Source organism: Phyllostomus hastatus, unplaced genomic scaffold (assembly GCF_019186645.2).
Source record: "Phyllostomus hastatus isolate PE091 unplaced genomic scaffold, TTU_PhHast_1.1 phas_contig_86, whole genome shotgun sequence".
Lineage (NCBI taxonomy): Eukaryota > Metazoa > Chordata > Mammalia > Chiroptera > Phyllostomidae > Phyllostomus > Phyllostomus hastatus.
In genome coordinates this window covers 83679759-83699665 of record NW_025333977.1, presented here as the reverse complement: position 1 = coordinate 83699665, position 19907 = coordinate 83679759, and the positions used below count along the sequence as shown (strand labels likewise).

The 19907-nt window shown below is 37.4% G+C and overlaps 1 protein-coding gene across 2 annotated transcripts in view; it reads left to right on the top strand.

Annotated features, from left to right (window-relative positions):
- Nucleotides 1-19907, top strand: part of LOC123827056 (limbic system associated membrane protein) — a 633910-nt gene that overhangs the window by 521360 nt on the left and 92643 nt on the right. The gene's annotated exons all lie outside the window — the stretch shown is intronic.

Sequence of the window (19907 nt, the reverse complement as noted above, 5' to 3'; positions counted from 1 at the left end):
AATGATGCCTCAGTCCCTTTCAAAGTAGGCACCTTGGGACTTCACACAGTTCTCCCAATTGCCACCAGCTGCCCCATCATATTTTCCTGAATCTTATAGGGGTCTGAAATTTCATCCCTTTCAAAGGTGATTTTAGTTTTGGGAAAAGCCAGAAGTTGCAGGGTACCAAATCTGGGCTTTAGGGAGGCTCAGTCACCTGGGTGATTTGATGTTTCCCAAAAAAACTCTGCAGTACACATGATGCATGAGTGCGCATGTTGTCGTGATGAAGCTGCCAATCACCAGTTCCCATAGCTGCAGACTTCTAAATCATCCATATAGCTTCACAGAGAAATGTTCAAGCTTAATGTAAAATTTGATGCAGATTTGTTGCTCTACTGGCTTAGTCACTTTGAATGCGACAGCCACACAGTACACATGCTCACTCAACAGCGTCTACTGCCCCCATTGACCAGTACAATTAAGTTGTCATTGTTCACACATACACACTCCAGTCCCTGCCCCTTGGCAGCCTGCTTACACTGATACTGCACACACCATTCTCATTATATTAACAGTGGCTGGACTTTTTTGAACAGACCTCATATAGCTTAGCTAGTCTCTTTCAACTTTCCACCCAAAACTGGTGGAATGCAGATAGTGTCTGTCTGTTTAGCTATTTAGAATATTTTAAGTTTTATCCCTGTGTCATCATCTCCCAAAAATCAAATAGAGGGAAACCGTCAACCTATTTGACTGATACTGTCCATTCTGAAATGTGATGTATTTCTTGATTTTAAAAAAAGTTAGGAAATAAAAATTGACAGATTGAGTCAATACTTGGGAATAGGAGTTTACGAGCCAAGGTGTATTTATTGGGGTGCAGGGATGCTAAGGTGGAATCTTATATTGCTGCTAAAGAGAAGACAAGTACTGATTAATACGAGTTATGTGAATGACTATACCAAGGGAACAAAAATAAATACCTGCTGAGCATTTGGACACTTGAATCATTCACTTGGAGATCTTCCAACTAGAGCACTTTGCTTGACTATTGCCTGAGGGCAGGAGGGAGTTAGTGCCTGGGGCAAGGTTGATCATCTGGATAGGTTGACGGGAAGACAGAGGAGCTATAAGTGGAGAAGACTTCAGAAAGGAAGCAGGCTAAGCTCTGGCATAGATGTAGATTTATTTCCTGCAAGTTCCATGTCAAAGATGACTTAAAAATAATCCTCTCTGCACTAAATGAAATACAGTATTATTAAGAGCAATCAGTAATAATACTACTTCTTGTCCTTTTACTTTCTTCTTTTGTGCTCTGTAGTAATAAGTTCTATAGGAATATCAGAGGCTGCATATCTGAAAAATCATAGTTGCTATGAGCACCTTCAAAATCAGGCTAATAGAGGCTCTGAACAGAAGTCCATCTGATTGTTCACTTTGTTAAATACCTGGGTAAGTTCCTTTGTTTGGAATTTTGTAAATCTGCCCACCTGCTTTGTTTTATTCTGAGCCTCACAAATAGATTGTAGGAGAGATTTCATGGTCTCATGATAATAGTAAGATGATGAAGTCAACAATTGAATAAGCTTGGTAGAGCATAATTTGTAAGGTATGAAGTAAACTAAAAACATCCAATTGGATGTGTGTAGTGGTAAGTTTTTAAAAAGGTGATGTTTCTCCTAAGAAAATGTGTAGTAAGTTTTTTTAAATCTTCCCCTTTGTTTAAACATCAGGATTTTACATGCTGGCTGCAAATCTCCCCATGAATTAAGTGCAGGTCCCTACCACTTTTTCAACATTAAAAATTCATCTATAGTTAGATGAAGTCAGCAGTGACATGAGACAAGTTTATGTTGTCTGATTAGAAACTGCCCAGCAAATGTGCCTATGACCTTTGGGATTAGAAGGGTTTAAGTAGCCCCCAAATTGTGTCATGTCTTACTTACTTAATACATATCCCTTTTTTTTTCAGAAAAATTCTTCAGATATAAATTTATGATTTTGCCTTGATGGCAAAGCTAAATCATTTCATTGAAAAACTTTTTACCATTGAGTTTACATGATACTCATAGGCCAGTTCCTAATTGTCTGGGAAGTACATTTTGCTATCATACTGCTCTTACTGAATTTACTTACATGCGGAATGAAGCGGATCTGACTGGGGAAGTATATGCAGACTGCATTAAGCTTGAGGGAGAGAAGAACGTCAAAAGATGGATAAGAAGATCAGGAATGAAAACTGGAGCCAATGTCAGAAACTAAATAGGAACTGGATCCAGGTTCCTATTTGGAAGCAAGCAACAAGACTTGAGGGTGACTGTGGCAAATGGTGTTGGGTGTGTTGGAGATGTTTGACAGCATAGGACTGAGGTGGGAAACCAACCCACTGGAGTGACTTTTGAAGAAAAGGAAGCTTGGTTTTAGTATTCAAATTATTCCAACTTGGTGCTAACATTAAATTATTAGAATTATTGTCTACCTCTTTACTTGGGTTTTTCTATGGGGAACCTGACTAAAAATTCCAGTAAACCCCAAAAGTTATTTTGCCCATTCTTTGAACTCAAACTACCAAAGATATTATTAACCTCCTCTAATTCAGTTTAATATGTGACACCTGATTATTGCACCACGTCTTATCTCTGAGCTCTCTTAGAAAACCATGCCTAAAATAACAAACACCACTTAGCATGTAATGAGTGCCTGCTGTGTGCCAAAAACTGTGCCAATTCTTATACACAGTCATTTGTTGAAAGCCTTCAGCAAACAAGCTATTAGCTTTACTTTACAGGTATATAAATTAAGGCTTTGATGGTTGAAGTAACTTGCCCTTGGATATGCAGGTAATAGGAGAGAGAAATAGGATTCTAAAATTAATGCTGCTTCTGCTCTGCCATACTGCTTCTCTTTTGAATTACAGAGCAAATGGCCTGCTCTTTGAAGTTTACTCTGCAGATAGCTGCATGTTGCAATAACTGTGATAACAACTAATAATAAAGTTGGTCTCGTAGCAATACCTACACCTAGACAACATCTGATTCATTTAAGTCATTTGCTCTCTAGAGCACTATTATTTTCCCCAAGGCTTACATGCAAAAACAATAAAAGAAAACTGAGGGGAAATCAAGTGTGATCTCAGTACCATGCTTAATAAATGCTGGTCTAAGATAGATGAAATGGAATAAATAAAAGTAACATCACTTAGTTACTTCTGTTCTCCCAAACACAAAATGATACATGTTACAAATGGCAGAACTCCGTCACTGAATACAGTTCTGGCATAATAGTGAAGAAATGAGAAACAGAGGGAAATTCCCTGTGCTGGTGAACTCATCAGCTCTTTCCCCCTTTGACACTGGCAAAGGCATATAATCTGAATGGGAGCGTTCATTGTTTTCCATCGGATTCAGTACTATTTCCAGGGTCCAGTAATCAAATGAACAGACACAACCAAAAGTTGTGTTTGCTATTTGCAGTTTTGCCATAGCCTCATAACCTGGGAATTCTGGACCTCACTAACTTAATCCCACCTCCCCAACATTGTCCAAAACAGGAATGCCCAGTATTTTCCCTTCACAAATATTCGACAGGTTTTGAATTCCTGATACCCTTGAATGGGAGAAGCTGCTGATTGCCAGCCAGGATGAAACCTCGTCTTCTATTGGGAACCACAAGTTGCCAGTATAGCTGAAGGGAGTGAACGTCTTAAGGAAGAGGTTCTGCTTCCTCATGCTGGGACTCTAATGTACTGTAAATATGTTACTTCTCTATGTAGGACTGTATTTCTGTAGCATATGCTCCCAAGTATGCCTTGTATAGTTGCACAGCCTGTGGCTTTAATAACTCTCAAAGCCTTTTCCTGGTTTTATGTTACCGACTCAGTGGCAAAGGGTAAATTTATATTAAAGGCCAAATATTAAAAATTCTAGGGAGGACTCTGGAGTATCTATTTTGGAATTTAATTGAAATCAGTGTAAGCTTGTTCACAGATGAAAAACCAAACAGGTATATTTTGGAGGCTTGTAATGATAGCTGTGTATTATGAAATGAAACCCAGCAGGGAAGAAAGTAGAACATTGATTTTTTTTTTTTTCAGGATGCCATGTGTCTGTGCACCAAAGAATGCTTCCCTATATCATTAGTATCTCATATTAGTAACTTTGAGCTTCCTGTTTTTTGAAATACCTAGGAGAGAAAGATGATGCTTTTATTTTCTCCCATATCCCAAACATTTGAGAAACATGTCACACCTAATAGAGACCGACCTCACACTACAAATGGGTTGTGTTCCAAAATTACATTTCTTGTTCTCTTTCCCTACAATGCATTTCCCCATAGAAATAAGATTCTGTTTGATGATTAAGTTACCAAACTATACAAAAAAAATCATTTAATCCATGATATATCTGTATCCACCATGTGCCCATCCCTGAAGACCCATAAATAAATTCCCTCAAAGAATTTCACATTATCATGAATAAGAAAAACTATTACAGTAAGCAGAGTCCAATACAGCAGGATAAGTGCTAACAAAAAGATATGCAGAAGTGTTCTGCAGGTCCAAAGGAAGGACCAACTAAGTCTGGTTTAGAAAGACAAGAATGTGAAGTCAGAGAGTGTGTAAGTGTAGCAGCAGAGAAGTACCAAACCATGGCATCTTCAGAACAGTACAACAGTAACTCATGGGGAACAGTGAACGATGAGGTTGGAAAGGGAGGCAAACGATGATACCAGAAGAGCAAGCTCTGATGGTTTATCCTGATGGTAGAGAGGAACAACTGAAAAGAGTATCCCAAAAGGCCTGGCATAATCAGATTTGCATTTTTGAAAGAGCAAGCTGAGAGTGATGGGTAGATCTAGAAAAGTGAGAGAGAGTAGGACACAAATAATTTCAAAGTTTTACTAGTCTAATAAAGTTAATTGTAAAATACTTTCTGTGTTTATATATGCAAGAGTAGTATAGTAAGTGTAGATTCACTTATTATTTTTCTTAAAGATTAAGTAGATTTTCTGTATAATTATATTTAAGCCTGGTGAAGACTTAGAGGTAACAGTTAAATTTCTAAAATGTTTATGAAACTATAAACATTTTCTATTCTTTCTTTAATCAATTTTCTAGTTATATTATTTTAGGATATTGAAATCTTCATCTCAATTTTTTAAAGGATTTGACATGAATTTTTCTAATTTTCCAATAAATAGTTCTGTAAAACATGTACAATATTTCCTTATCTTTTTAATCTATAGTGGCATCCAATTTTTTATTAGCATCTCTATTCATATTCACTTTTTATTGCTAATATTTATTTGTTTAATTTTGTCTCTTGACAGAGACCTGATAACTTTTCATCTTTTCAAAGAATAAGCTTTTAGTTTTGTTGATTTTTTTCTATTGTGTCCCGTTGTTCCTTGTTCCAATGATTTAGCCTCTTATCTGTGTTATCATGTCCTTCTTGCTTTCTGTGAGTTTATTATGATGTTCTTTTCCTAACTTCTAAAAATACATGCTGAGCTTATTAATCTTCAATGTTTATTTCTTTAGAACATGAACATATTGTTATAGGTTACCCTCTAAGGAATGCTTTAACAGAAACCGACAGGAGTTGGTTTGTGATATTTTTATTATTGTTCATCTTATTTATTATGATTTCCCTTGACTTATTTAGAATCTCTAAATAAGCTGTTTTTAAGTTAAAATTTGTTACTGATTTTTAATTTAATTTCATTTTGCCCAGAGGTTATAATCAGTAGATAGCAGCCTTATTTATTGAGATCTGCTCTTTTTGTTTCTGAATGCAGTCACTTTTTATAAATGATTCATATGTATTTAAGAGAATTATTATTCTCTACTTGTTATGTATGATATTCTATCTACACTCAGGAATTAATTTTAGTTGCCTTTATGAGATAAGATAATGTATTGAACTAAGGTCATGATAAAGGAGAAAGGAAAAGAACATATTAGAGATATATTTAGAAGATTTTAATTGATAATTAATGGGATGCTAACATTATATAAATTGAAATTTAGGATGATTCAGCCATATTCTGACTTAGGTTATTGAATGGATTTAGATTCTGTATATTGAGATCAGAGACATAGGAGAACAAGCTGCTTTGTGAGAATGAGATAAAAAGTTGAATTTTGAATGTTGCTTTTGAAATGCTGGTGTGACCTCCAGGTTAATATGTGTAGAAGATAGTTGAAAAGAGGTACCTGTAGTACAGCAGAGGGACTTGGCATTGAAACACTATTTGGGGAGGCATCCACATCAAGGCATAATTGTAACCCAGGTAAAATAAGTAGAATGAGAAGAAAAGGCAGCAGAAGACATGCTTTGAAACCTAGAAACATGTATTACTGTGCATATGCCTTTCTCACATGCCTTTCTGTCTAGTATTTTGCTGCTAAATTGGCCAAAGACCGTGATTATGTAAATTGCCTTTTGCTGCTATTGCTGACAGCTTAAACCCAGACCCTGAGACTCAGAATATTTCTCATGGCAAAGCCCCTAATGTTTATCCAAGCAGCTAACAACAGTGAATGCATCCATGAACATGTTCCCACTGCTTTAACTTCTCTTAGTAACCTCATAGAGAGGGCCCACTACTCACAACTAAAGCAAAGTTGAACACAGAGGGGTTGAAAGATTATGTGTGGGTGGGAGAAACAGAAATTCTTGTTAAGGTGGGAGGGGAGAAGGTAAAAATCTCAGCAAAGAAGAATTCATCCAAATAAGAGAATACTTTATTCTACACTGAACATTTTTGACTCCAGGATCTATAGCCATAAGCCAAAATCAGCTGTTTTCATCTTGATGCTAAATTCACTGCATTAGTCCCTTGGGCCCAGGAGGGCATCTAAGAAGAAAATAACATTTCTCTTTAATTTACCATTGTTATTTCACTTTCAGCTCTTCCCTTGATGCTGAAGACAAAGGACAAGGATTAAATTAGTGGGGAAGCCAGTATCTCTCCATTTGGTTCTACATCCACTCATTTACCCTTCTATCCTATCACCCTGAAGAAAATTAGCAAATGTAGAGGATCCTTAAATCCCTGGTCTCCAAGCTTTGGGGTCAGAATTTGTGGGAAATGATGGATTTGATATCAAATAGAAATCTGAGCTTAAACGAAGCTTTTATTTTTGTTCTCCTTCAGTTTCCTCATCAGTACAACTTGGACTTAGAAAGGAGCACCCCCAAGGTCACAACCCACACTGAAATTCTCTAATCTGTTCAGTGAAGGGATGAGTGGTAATGACAAAGGTCCTCAACATACATCATAGTTCACTGTAATTCTACGTTCAAATTATTTATCATGCTTAGAGCACTACTGTGAGGATGTAAAGGATTAAAATATATAGAAGTCCTTCTGTATTTTACATTTTAAGAAAGCAGGGCATTCCTGATGGTCATCAGGAGGACCATATTTCAATTTGGAAACTGGGTCTGTACCTCTGAAATAAATTACATATAAATATAGACTTCACTGCCACTTTTAGAGAATTCTGTTGTGGATGGTAAGCACAATTTACAGTGCAGCTAGATGCCACATCCCCTTCTCAGGATGTTTAAGATTGTTGCTGACTGTACAAAGTTGGTGTTTGGACTATGTATAGAGATAGATACCAAATCATTCTAATCAACAGAATAAAAAAGCATCACATTTAGATTTTATGGCAATTTGACAAATAAGATTTAGTAAATGTGCAGGGTTGAATTATGAAATAGTTCACTGTACAGCTCTTACTGAATACTCATTGTGTTCCAAGGACATGGTTAAAAATAGGCATCAGGCAGTTTTGCATGCACAGGTAATCACAGCTCTCCTAATAATTTTTTAAAAAGTACCTTCCTCTTATTCGCCAAGGAGAGTAGTCTCAGTGATTTATTGGAACTGTGAGTGCTCTGTCCTGCCTCTTCTTTCCAAAAGAAGGCATCCTTCCTTTCTGTTAAGTCTTTTTCTGGAGTGTTTCCTAGGAAGGCAGGGCCCTTTGAAACAAACAGGTGTTAACATAAATCTGATGCAAATAAGGACTCCTGCTGTCGCAGTGACACATGCTTTGTACTTACATAAATACATTTCTCAGAAAGCTCTCAATGTTGAGAAAAACTGTTTGAAAGGAAGCCGAGCTAGCTAAAAATGTTATTCTTTGTACTCTGAATACATCTGTCTCTGCCTCAGATTGGCTGCCTTAGTTAGTGTGTATGTGTGTTTAACATATTAAAATTAGGCGGGTTTTTCTTCCTTTCCACAATTTCAGCACAATTCTCTCTTTTGGATTCTAGATACTGAGCTAATTTGTCTGTATTTATACTGTGGTGGCATCTGATATACTCATGGCTGTATGCACTGATGGCACGGGTTCAAATGGCCATTGCCTGGCAGAATCTTGGCCTCTGCAGCCCACACTCAAAATATATTCAGTGGACTAAGAGAACTTCACATATACCAGTTCCTCTCTTGCCTTGCTCAAGCTTCCTTTATGCCTGTTTAGTGGGGTGGTCACCACTGCAGATTTCCTACAAACTTCAAACAAGAGAGCATGGTGTCCCCCATGTCTTGGGCTTTTTACTAAGTGAGGTCTACCTTAGTCAGGCTTAGCAAGGGAGGATGGTCCACTGGCTGGTTATTAGGTGAGTTTCAAACTAATTGTATCTTATTGAGCTCAAGGGACTCCTTTTGATTGCCTGAATATATACATCAACCTGCACACTGTAAGACATATTTAGAGATTTATACATTGGTACTAAGGAGGTCTGAAATGCAACCTAGGTGGCTTGTTCAGACTTCAATGAAATCCACTTTCACAACTTTTCTGGGAATACAACTCTCTAGAAAATCTTTAGAAAGCCCAAGTTAAAAAGAAAAATCTGTTGGTGGACCCAGAACAGTTCCACCCAAAGTATGCTTCATGGCTTGACCCGCTAAACACTTTGAAAAACAATTAAATTGTCAAATAAATTTGGAAAATATACTGTCTTTATCTTTTAGAAATTCACAACATACATTAGCATACTAAATGTTTTAGGAACTCTAATAGTTAAAAATAATCTGTTATTTTTTTTTCTTAACCCAGTGTTTCCCAAACATATTTTCTATAGATACTACTTTTTGCATAGCATTTATCATCATTCCAAACCTGGGGCAGTGCTGCCCCTGGGCAACTCTGAGGACGCACACGAAGAACCAAGAGCTCCCACTTGTCCCAGGTTCCTGAATGTAAATCCTTAAGCTGGTTGTCTTGAGCTTATCTAAACCCCCATGACACCCTCAAGAGGAATATGAGGGACCAGAAATTTGGATCTGGAGTAAGATTTGAGTCTAGATTGGGAGGCTGAGCTGCCCCTAGCTGGATATTCACAAACTGCTCCCACATTGAGTGGCACTTTGCCTACCTGCATGGCTTCCTGACACTGTTCCTCTAATAAGCCAAATTTACCTTTCCATTTTAATTAATATGCCAAGAAGTGCACATTCCATAGTTTTAAATCTGTAATCAGCAATTTAAAAAGCCCTAAACTCAATGTATCAGAGACAGAGAAACAGAGAGAGAGAGAGTAATTGGATGTGGGAAAGCCAGTGATTTTGCCAGAGGCACTCCTGAAACTATTCTAGCAGGCAGTGAGTCAGTGCTCATTTTTCCATTTTAAAGAAAGTCCAGACACTATTAAAACGTGTCCTATTTTTAACAAAACACAATTAAACTGTCACATATCCTCCTTTCTGTTTTCTTCTCCACTGCTGCTGATGTTGACCAAGATATTTGCATGGGAATAAAAGCTGTCTCTTTTATATTCAACTGACATCTCTACTTCCCTGATATTATTATTTTGTGTTTCTATAGACTTTATCTTTCCAAAAGGCTTTCTAATCATTTATTAGTTATTCCTCACAGCCTCCCCATTAGGTAGAACATTATGATTTACCACTTTAGCCATTTCATTGTTCTCCACTCAGTTCCCCCCTTCTTTTCTTCATGGAGGGAAAGGAGCAGTAAATGACTCAGGGCCTACAGTGTGTCAAGCTTTTTTATCCTATAATCACCATAATCCTCTAAGAGTAATGTGATTTCTGGATGAGTTTAGTAAAATTCATGCTGCTCTTCCCTCTTCCTTCCAAGTTTGCTATAGAGAAAATTATACACAACTATAACACTGACCAAATGAGAGGACAAATTGTTGGCTTTATTAATAGCTGGACAAGCATCTGAGGAATACGCTACACAGACACAATCCTGCTCTGCCCCCCTTTCCCCACTCACACACAGTCCAAGCCTACCCAGTTCAAAGTTTCTCTGGTAAGAGGCATCAGTGGGAAGCTTAGGCTAGGAAGGATATGTGAGGATTCTTATTCCCTCCTATTCTATCCTCTTCCTCTAAAACTCAGTCTAAGTCTGCATTTACCCAACCAGTGACAGAAACAAGGAGTAGGAATAGAAGCAGGCATGGAGATTCAATCCCAGGCGTTGCTTAGGCTTTGATTCCAGAGAATACAAGAGAGCCCTATGCATGAACACCAAAGTGCCAGGTGGAACTTAGAAACTCATCTTCAAGTCATAAAAACTCTGCACTTGTAAATTATGACCATAAAGGACAAAGGTTCTGTTCCATCAAATTAGAAAGTCCTTCCATTGAGGCTAATGAGGTGTGGATCACATGGAAAAATAGTGGACGCTGCATCTTATATGACCAGTTTAGAAAAATGAGGAGAGCAGCAGAAGCATCCCTCACTTCCCAAAGGTGGTATTAATTATGAAAACCAAGGCACAAGGTGATTAGATGAATAGTACAAGGTCATAAAAGCTAGTGAGTGGCAGACCAGATGATTTATCCATACCCTGTATCTGACAGAGCACGATGGCCCCAATGCCCAGTGTTTCTTGGACTCTGATTCACTTGCATTATGACCAATAATTCCACATTTTTCTGCCCCCATGATAATTTTTCTCAGGCACCATTGTGTATGTCCAGAGGGAGTATATAGCATCTCATTTATCTACCTGGCATAGATAAATGCCTATGCTATAACCATACCTACTGGGACTAGCTAGCAATCAAATTGAGTAGAATATCTAAGTGTCAATTATTTTGACAGCTTATGGTCCTGTGTTTTGTTTTGTTTTGTTTTAGCTATTAATGCACTTTATAGGATACATCATTAGGACCTTAATATGGGGTTCTTTGAAAACTAAATTTAATGCATTACTGTCTTATTTTTAAACCTTAGAACATAAGGAGAAACAAAGGGAGAAGGAATTTAGGAAAAATTAGAAAAGAACAAGAATAATAGTTAATAGCCTGACCAGAAGAAGACAGAAAAATAACTAAGGCAGATATGAAAATTTAAAACTCAGAGCAGAATAGAGACATTTAGTTAAAAGACAAAAAGCCCAGCAGATCCTTCAATGAATTTTAAATATATAAAAATTGTTACAATAATAGATGTTCATAATTATAACCCTGGCTCTTCAGGGACAGAAGGTGAATTAATAGCAGTGTTTTCTGTTTAAAATGGCAAGAATATGTGTGTGACACATTTAAGAAAGATTTCCATCCAAAGAATTTAAAATGTAAAATGTCTTACTGCTTAAAGACAGAACCCCTCAGCAACTCAGAAACAAACAAACAAAATATTTGGCTTTCCAGAATGAATCATTTCCAAAGAGTCTTGGATAAATGTAGTCTTACAGATATATTTTTATTCTTCCAGGAATAATTACACTGAAAGGGAATTACAAATTTGTCACATGTCTTTATTATATGTTAAACATGCACACCCCTCTTCATACTACTTCCATCCACCTGCTCCTCCCATTCACAGATCCATTCAGAGAAGTATATCCCCTCTCGATGTACCCAGACAAAAGGGGTCTTATATTAAAAAATGATCTGTTGCTCATCTGTAATTTCAATGTAGCCGAGTGTCCTTTGTTTTTCCTTTGCTAAATCTGGAAACTGCAGTCAGAAAGTTCTGATGATCTGTCAGTTTGTGTAACCAATGGAGTTTTTGCTGTTTCTGCAGAGATTCCTTGCTCCCACACCTGGACTTGCTAGAAGCCATCAGACTCCATTTGCCTGATCCTTCCATAGGTGTTTGGTCTCTCAAATGTCAGAGGACGAGTTTTCAACAACAGCATTAAAATGATACACCTCTGAAGTTCTTAAGAATAGTCCTATCCCGCTTCTAGTACCCTGTAAATCACAGAAGAGATTGGATAGTTCTGATGTCAAGAGCTGTGACTTGTGAATTGTGGGCAGGGGGAGAAGAATTATAGAAGAACAGTCAGAAAGTTAAAGAACCAAAGCCTGTATGTATGCCTGATGATTCTGGTAATTGTTATTGGGGAAGGAAGCATTGCACACTTTCTTTAAAAGCCATGAATAAACACAGTTCCCCATTGTTTTTTACATTTGTCTGAATTTGGCAAGGTGTATTAACCCTTAATTTGCCCTCTTTTTCATTATCTCTTTTTTTAAATTCATCTGCAATTGGTTCTCTTAGGAATAATGAAAGGAAATCAAAGTGCCTTTGTGAGTTTTGACAGCGAAGTGCAGATAGATTGATTAAAAACATAGTGTTTCTTTTTTAAATTTAAATAGAGGAAAGATTTGTGGGTAATATGCATAATATGTATTCACTCATAACTAGCTAGCAGTGGGAAGAGGGAGAAGATACGGAAGCATCATAGTGTTGTTCTGCTTTTAAGCACGAGATTGATTATAAGATTTTTCTGTGTCAGTTTCATTATAAGCAAATTAATCCTTCTTTCAGTGGCTTGAGACTTTTTCCTGAACTCCTTGTAGAAAAAAATATGTGTCAGTCATTTTCATTTTTTATGAACAGTGAATCAAATCTGAATGTTGAGTTAGTGATCCTAACTCAGAAGATGGTAGTTACAAATAAGATGGTCTGCCACAGAAACCCTTTATTTTTATCTTGCTGCATTCTGTTTACCGCATATTGCAGCGTGAAGATAGAAAGCTCAGAGTGAGCTTATTTTCTCCCCTTACTCTTACAAGATATCGGTGTGAGGATATTCCTTCATCCAGAGAGCACAGAAGATCTTCGACAGTCTCATGTATGGTTAGCACTTACTTCATTTCTCAGCTTCTCACCTTTGCCCTTAGGTGCTGCATGCACCTACAGACAAAGTGGGAGCAGAGAACGGTGTATTAATTATATAGACAGTGGCCAGAGGCAAGGAATTGTAGGTGGTGAAAAAAATGTTAGGGCTCTGCTAGATGAATCAGAGATCTGGGAACATTGCCCTAGATGAAGTAGGTCCATCATAGAACTTTGTACAATTACGTGAGAAGAGATGTCTAGATTACTGGGCTGGGGCTGGTACAATAAAGAGGTATCCATACATACTTCTTTAATTCAGACTATGTTGCAGAATGGGACCGTCTAAATTAAGAGTAAGAAATAAAAACAGGGCAAAGTGAAAGTAGAAAAACAGAAAAGAAGGCCTGACTGACAGCACAGGAGAAGCAGGAGGTGGAAGGGGTCAGAAGAGATGGCCACCTACCTGGCAGGAGGCGGCTGCAGAATGGGCCTGCACGCATGTGTTCTGTGGGGCCTGAAACTCCCATAATTTGTAAGTCCTCTTGAAAAAAATACAATTTGGGTATAAAATTTATTTTTTTATTTAAACTAAAAATAGGAGCAATAAGTTACAAACTTTAAAAACTGGTAAACATACAAAATCAAGAGAATATCATTTTATGAATTACTGATAGCTCTCTGATATGCATCGGATAGTTTCATCCCTACTTTTTTTGGTTGTATGTATTTTGATTGCCTTTTTACAAGACTACAGTTTTGTTATAATATTTACAGAGTATATAGAAGGATAATTTAACTTTGTCTTTACTATGGATGATCAAAGTTTGTATTATAGTATTGATAATTTAGAAAATTTATTTATGTTTCACAACTGTTACTGGCAATGTCACGCAAGTGTTAGGGATGTTGTCAGTTTAGGGAAAAGGAATCTTAGAATCTTAGGATTCTTTTATCTACAAACTTTAAAAGGTAAGGACATTTCAAATTTTCTAGTTCAGTGACTACTCTTAAATATTCTGAGTTGACAACAGTCTTTAACCACTGTGTGGCCAATTATTCTCATTTAAGTACAAAACTAAGAGTTTTAGGGTATCCCTGTTGATTTTAGTGTTTTGTATAAAGTGGACAAGAAAATTATACATTTCTTGATTCAATGACTTTACATACAATTTCCCATACCTCTATTCCCAATATTTGTAGAAATGTGACAGAACATTCTATTTCCCTAAAACAATGCTGATAAATGTCATTTCACACAGTTTACATAAAATAACATGTAATATATGCTTTCTATACAGAATATTTATAATTATGTACACTACATCATCAAATATATTCCTGAAAGGAAAGGTTCTCATCTTGATAACAGAATCTATATTTATAATTTTTCTAATATTTTAGTCAAGGATATATATACTGAAAAGTGACCATATCATATTATATGGTTCACTAAACTTTCATAAATATACTTTCATTAAATAGATATTTAGGTCAAGGAATAGGATACTACTAAACACCTTTAGTAGGAGGGCTACTAAAAGCCCTCTTTTTTTCCCCTCTTCCAATCACAACCCCCTATGAGAGTAGTCAGTATTTGCCTGCTTTTGTACCTTATACAAATGGAACATCTGTGTGTGTGTGTGTGTGTGTGTGTGTGTTTGGTTTCTCTCCCACAATAGGTTTTTGACATACTCTTAAATTAGTTTATTCTTATGTTGTAGAGTTTTCCAATTGCACATAGACTACAATTTTTTTAATTTGTTCTAGTATTAATGGACATTGGGCAGTTTCCTTTGGGACTGGAAATACAAGTAGTGCTACTGAGAACATTCTCATATAATGTCACTTAATAAACATAGGAATCCTTTCCTATTGGTTATGTTTTTAGCAGTGGGGATACCAGATCCTAGGGTAAGCAAATATTCTACTTTTGCAGATTCTGCCAAATAGTTTTCACAAGTGGCTGAACCACACTGCTTAAACTTGACTGGTCTGATGTTTGGAAGAATTTTCCATTAACTAGCTTCTGGCTTTGAACATTTCAAATTTTGCCCTCCACTACTCATGTAATTCTGGTACTGGGTAGTATATGATTATATCATGTTACAACCTTTGTCCCTGCAATACTGAGTGAGAAATAACAGCCTATACTAGGATGTTAGTAACAACTTACTTCTTCAAGGAATCAACCATGAACCTCATCAGCACATCCCTCTCAACTTTATTATATGCAGCACCAACTCAATTTCTATTTAGCAGGATTCCCAAGATAACTGAGGCCAATACAATGCAACCCACAACTAGAAGTGTGATAGAGGAGAAGAAGGTTGAAAGGAGGCAACAGTTGTAACCCATTGTGATTAAAATATGATATTTTTGCAAATTTTACAAAACTTCTGACCAAACTGAGCAAACAACTAAGGCTTCTCCCAGGGGATTGGGAAGGGGCTTTGGCATGTGAGGGATCCTGAAAATTAAAGTCCATTAAATTATTCATCATCTATTGTTTAATAACAAATAACCTCAAAACTCAGTGACATTCAACAATAAGCATATTTTGCTCATATGTCAGGAATATCTGGCTATGTGGTCTGCTAATCTTGGCTGAGATCACTCATATGCTATCCGGATCAACTGCCCTAAGAAGGCTTTGACTGGGGTGACTTGCGATGATTCAGCTCTTCTCATGTCTCTCATCTTCCATGAGGTCAGCCCAAGCATTTTATTTCCCATGGCAATAGGAGAGAGCCTGAGTAGAACAAGCCCCTATGTACAAGCTCATTTTAAACCTCAGTTTATATCATGTGTATTAACATCTCAGTACTTAAAGCTAGTCATAAGGCTGAAGTCAGAATCAGAAGAGGGAGAGGCCTATAAAATTCCATAGCAATGAATGTGGATAAATGGAAGGAGGAGGATGGGGCCCTTTCTACCATCATTCCATGAAAATTAGGTGTCCAGTAAAGGCACCTCTGGTTCCTGGCATTCCCTCCACACATAACTAGTTGTAGATTTGAGAATATCTTTAGGAGTAATATAAGGTTGGGTGAGAAAAGTATGCAGAGAACACACCTGTAGTATAAGTTGTGTCACAATGTAAACACCCTTCCTCATCCAGAATGTCTGCCTTCATTTTAACTGAGCACAAACTCTTGTCACATCGAGGCATGCATGGAAAATGATGACATCTTTAAAGCATCCCAGACTGGGCTGCTTATGATGATGAACAAATGGTGTGGATCCTCTGACAGCTAAAGGATGCAATATCTCTACACACCCAGGACCAACTCCTGTCACACCTGTGTGATTCAGCCCACTAGTTGGGAAGGGAAGGCCTTCATCAGAGTACAAAGGCTGTTCGGGCTTTTACCACTAAAGACTCATCCCTTTAGTGTGAGGCTCTTTCCGTATGGAAGCACCTCTGGGGCCACATAGCACAGTTGTTTACATGAAGACTTAATCACTACAGGTTTTACTGACATTTTATTTTTAATTGTTTTGCTATGTTTTGTTTTCCTGGAGACAGAAACAATAGATATGGGAACAGCTTTCCAGGGGTATCCAATGGCAGCCCACAGACTGCATACAGCCCAGGGTGGCTATGAATGCAACCCAAAACAAAATTGTAAATTTACTTATAACAGTATGACTTTTTTAGTGATTATGTGTTGCAATGTATTTAACGTGTGGCCCAAGAAAACTCTTCTTCTTCCCATGTCACACAGAGACACCAACAGGTTGGACACCCCGCCATAGTAAAGAGCAGAAGATGTACTTTGGAAATATAGAAAAGAAACAGTAGAGAGGAAGATAGAGGGCTTAGAAGGCAAACTGCCCTCATAATTTGGGTTCAGTTTTCTCTGTCTCTTCTACCTGTGACAACATCGTCTCATTGAGTAGAAGAATGAGGAGTTTCCTCATGCCAGACTTTAATGTACCCTGGAAAGGGTTCCTGCCCTCAACTATTAGTGCTACTTTGCTTCACAGAGAGTTTAAATATAGTGGAGAAGTAAACTGTTCCTTTTGGATATACTCCCCCATGTAGAGTTATGACTGTTAATCTGCAAAGTCTTAATAATTTTAGCTGGTTGATGCTCTAGTATCCTCTCTACAAGTTCAGAGAATTTTGTGCAAAATGTTCCAGAGAGAGCACGCATTAACATTTTCTGTATTGAGCCTGTATATAGAGCTATGGTTGTTTTTGAAATTTAGGAATCCAGGTAGAATCTTGTTTTAAGCAACTGGAAGAAAATCAGAATTGCTGTATTGAATCCAAATCTCATTAAAATAGGAATTTAGTGCTAAAGAGTATGAAGGGGTGCACTGTTTATTGAGTTTTTTAAATGTGTTTATATGAAACAAGTATAAGGTATGCATTGTGTCTTCAAACAATAACAAACAGGAGAGATGCAAAAGGGGATGTTCTTCCCAGGTCTGAGGGAATACCTAAAATTATCTTGTCCACTGTAACTCTATTAATTTTTTTTTAATTTTATTGTATTTTTTCACTTACTATTTATCCCCCCATACCCTCTTCCACCTTCACCCACCCACCTCCCCACCACAATCACTGTAACGGTACATATAATATAGGATGTTCTTAATATGATTTGTATGTTTCTCACATTGTTTTAGTAGTGATGAAGGCATGGACAAAGTTTCTTTCATCGTGTTCAATTTTTAGGGTTATATCTTAGGCAATAACCAGGAAGAGCTGCTTAAACAGAATTGTTAGTATTATATTGTCTATGGAGAATTCAGATATGATAAGGAAGAAATTATTATTATAGGATTATCATATAGAATTATAGAATATGAGTCTCTAAGGTCAATACCAGTTTTCACTCTCATTTTACTCTCCACAGCTATTTCATGGGCAATCTAATGCTACCACCTTCATTTATGAGTTACGTCTAACTAGGGGACAAACCAGAGCTGGAAACCAGGCCTTCTGAGATTTCGATAATGATATTTGTATTAGAAATATCTGATTTTCTTGTACTTGGATCAATGCCCAGACTATATAGTTTGACTCCTTCCAAAATTTCTAGGCCTCATGTAAACATAGCCCCATTTGGAACATCAGATTCCAAGTTTCATTCTTTAGTAACCCTTACTTACACACGTGCATGCACATGCACACACACACATACACACACACACACCCCTAGCAGTGCACAGAACTCTGAAGTTTCACCAATATACAATATAATATCTGGCATTAAGTATACTTGGTTTCACAGATATTCAACCTCAGATTTTATACTCAATTTTAAATGAATAATATTTTCATTAAGTAGAAAAACAGCTAACTGCATTTTAGTTTTCAACACAAGGATACTTGCCCAACCTAGGGCTCCACCTTCCAATTCCAGGTTACTGTACCTGGAGTGGAATGGAGGAGGACCCTGGGAAAACCCAACTAGAACACATTTACTGTTAAGAGCACTTTAAGGGGAATGAGAACATTCACAGTCTCAACAGAAAGCAGAAACATGACATGGTCTTACTCTGTTGCCCTTCTTTTCCCTCTGTGTTCATTCTCTCTGTGTGGTAGTGTAACTGGAAAAGACAAGTGTTGGGGCTGTCTGTCACTACCAAATCTAATAAGCAATGACAGTGATTGAATCTTTTATGGACACTTTATTTAGATGGCTGATGATCCGAGAAGATGGCTGGTTCATACCCTAACAAGCCATATTGCCTTCTCTTTCCTGGCCAGATCTTTTATAAGGGGGGTGGGGGAGGACAAGCAAGGTGCAGTGAGGGCTTTGAAATTCAGGGAGGATTAGGAGATTGAAGCTGCAGCCTTCCTGTTCTCAACAGTTAGCTCTTCCCAAGGGTGGGGGGAGGGGGGGTCACACAAAAGGCCCGGATGCCTCCAACATGTCTCCAGGCAGTAATCTCTAGCCAATTCCCCAGGAAGTCGGCTGCTTTTCTCAGGAGCCATGATGGGCCTTATTTGTAGTTTCTTTTTTTTATTTTATTTTAATCATTGTTCAAATACAGTTTTCTCCCTTTTACTCCCAATCCAGCCCACCCTCCCAACCCTCCCCACTTCCCTCCCATTACCACCCTCCCCCTTATCTGTAGTTTCTGAAACAAAAGCTTAACATACACATTACTTGTTAGACTTACAGCTTTTTACCTTAAGCTAAAATTTTCCAAGTTTTAAGTCCTCTATCAGTAGAGGGCAGAACCAAACTCTTAAATCAACTGAAATATTTGGTGCTCAAAAGGCTGGGTTGGGGTGACTCTTTCTTTTCCAGAATTCACTTTTTCCCATCATAGATTTAGAATATAAAAGGCTTCCATTCTAAGTAATCTTGACAATGCTATTTAGCCACATATTTGGTTTTGCCCTTTTCTGAATTTATCATCTTCCAAACAGTCTGAGATAAGGGTGGTAATGGGGGAAAGGAGTGTGGAGAATGAGAAATTTGTTCAACATATCCATTCTTTTTCTGAATTTTCCCAAATATCAAAAAGAAAAGTTATGAGCTTCAGGAGAGAAGTCAGTAGGCATGAAAGTCTGGTTTTCAATGAGAACAGGGTTTCAGCAGAACGGTGGACCATAGAATGGAATGGACTAAGGTCGGTTGGAGTACATTCCCTGCTCCTCTTAAAGAGTATTAGCAAGATACTTGACTTGAGAGAGAAAATGTGGAAACTTGGAACTCTGAGAAACAGGAGGGATGATTTGTACTGAAAGCACTGAATGTAATGTGGGGTCAGATGCTGTGTGGAATAGCACAGAGGTGTTAAAGGAGTAATTAACAACTATAATCTAAATAAAACCTAAATAAAAAAGGGTTTGTAACAGATGGGACTAGAAGCTACAGAAAAGGCCTGGGGTG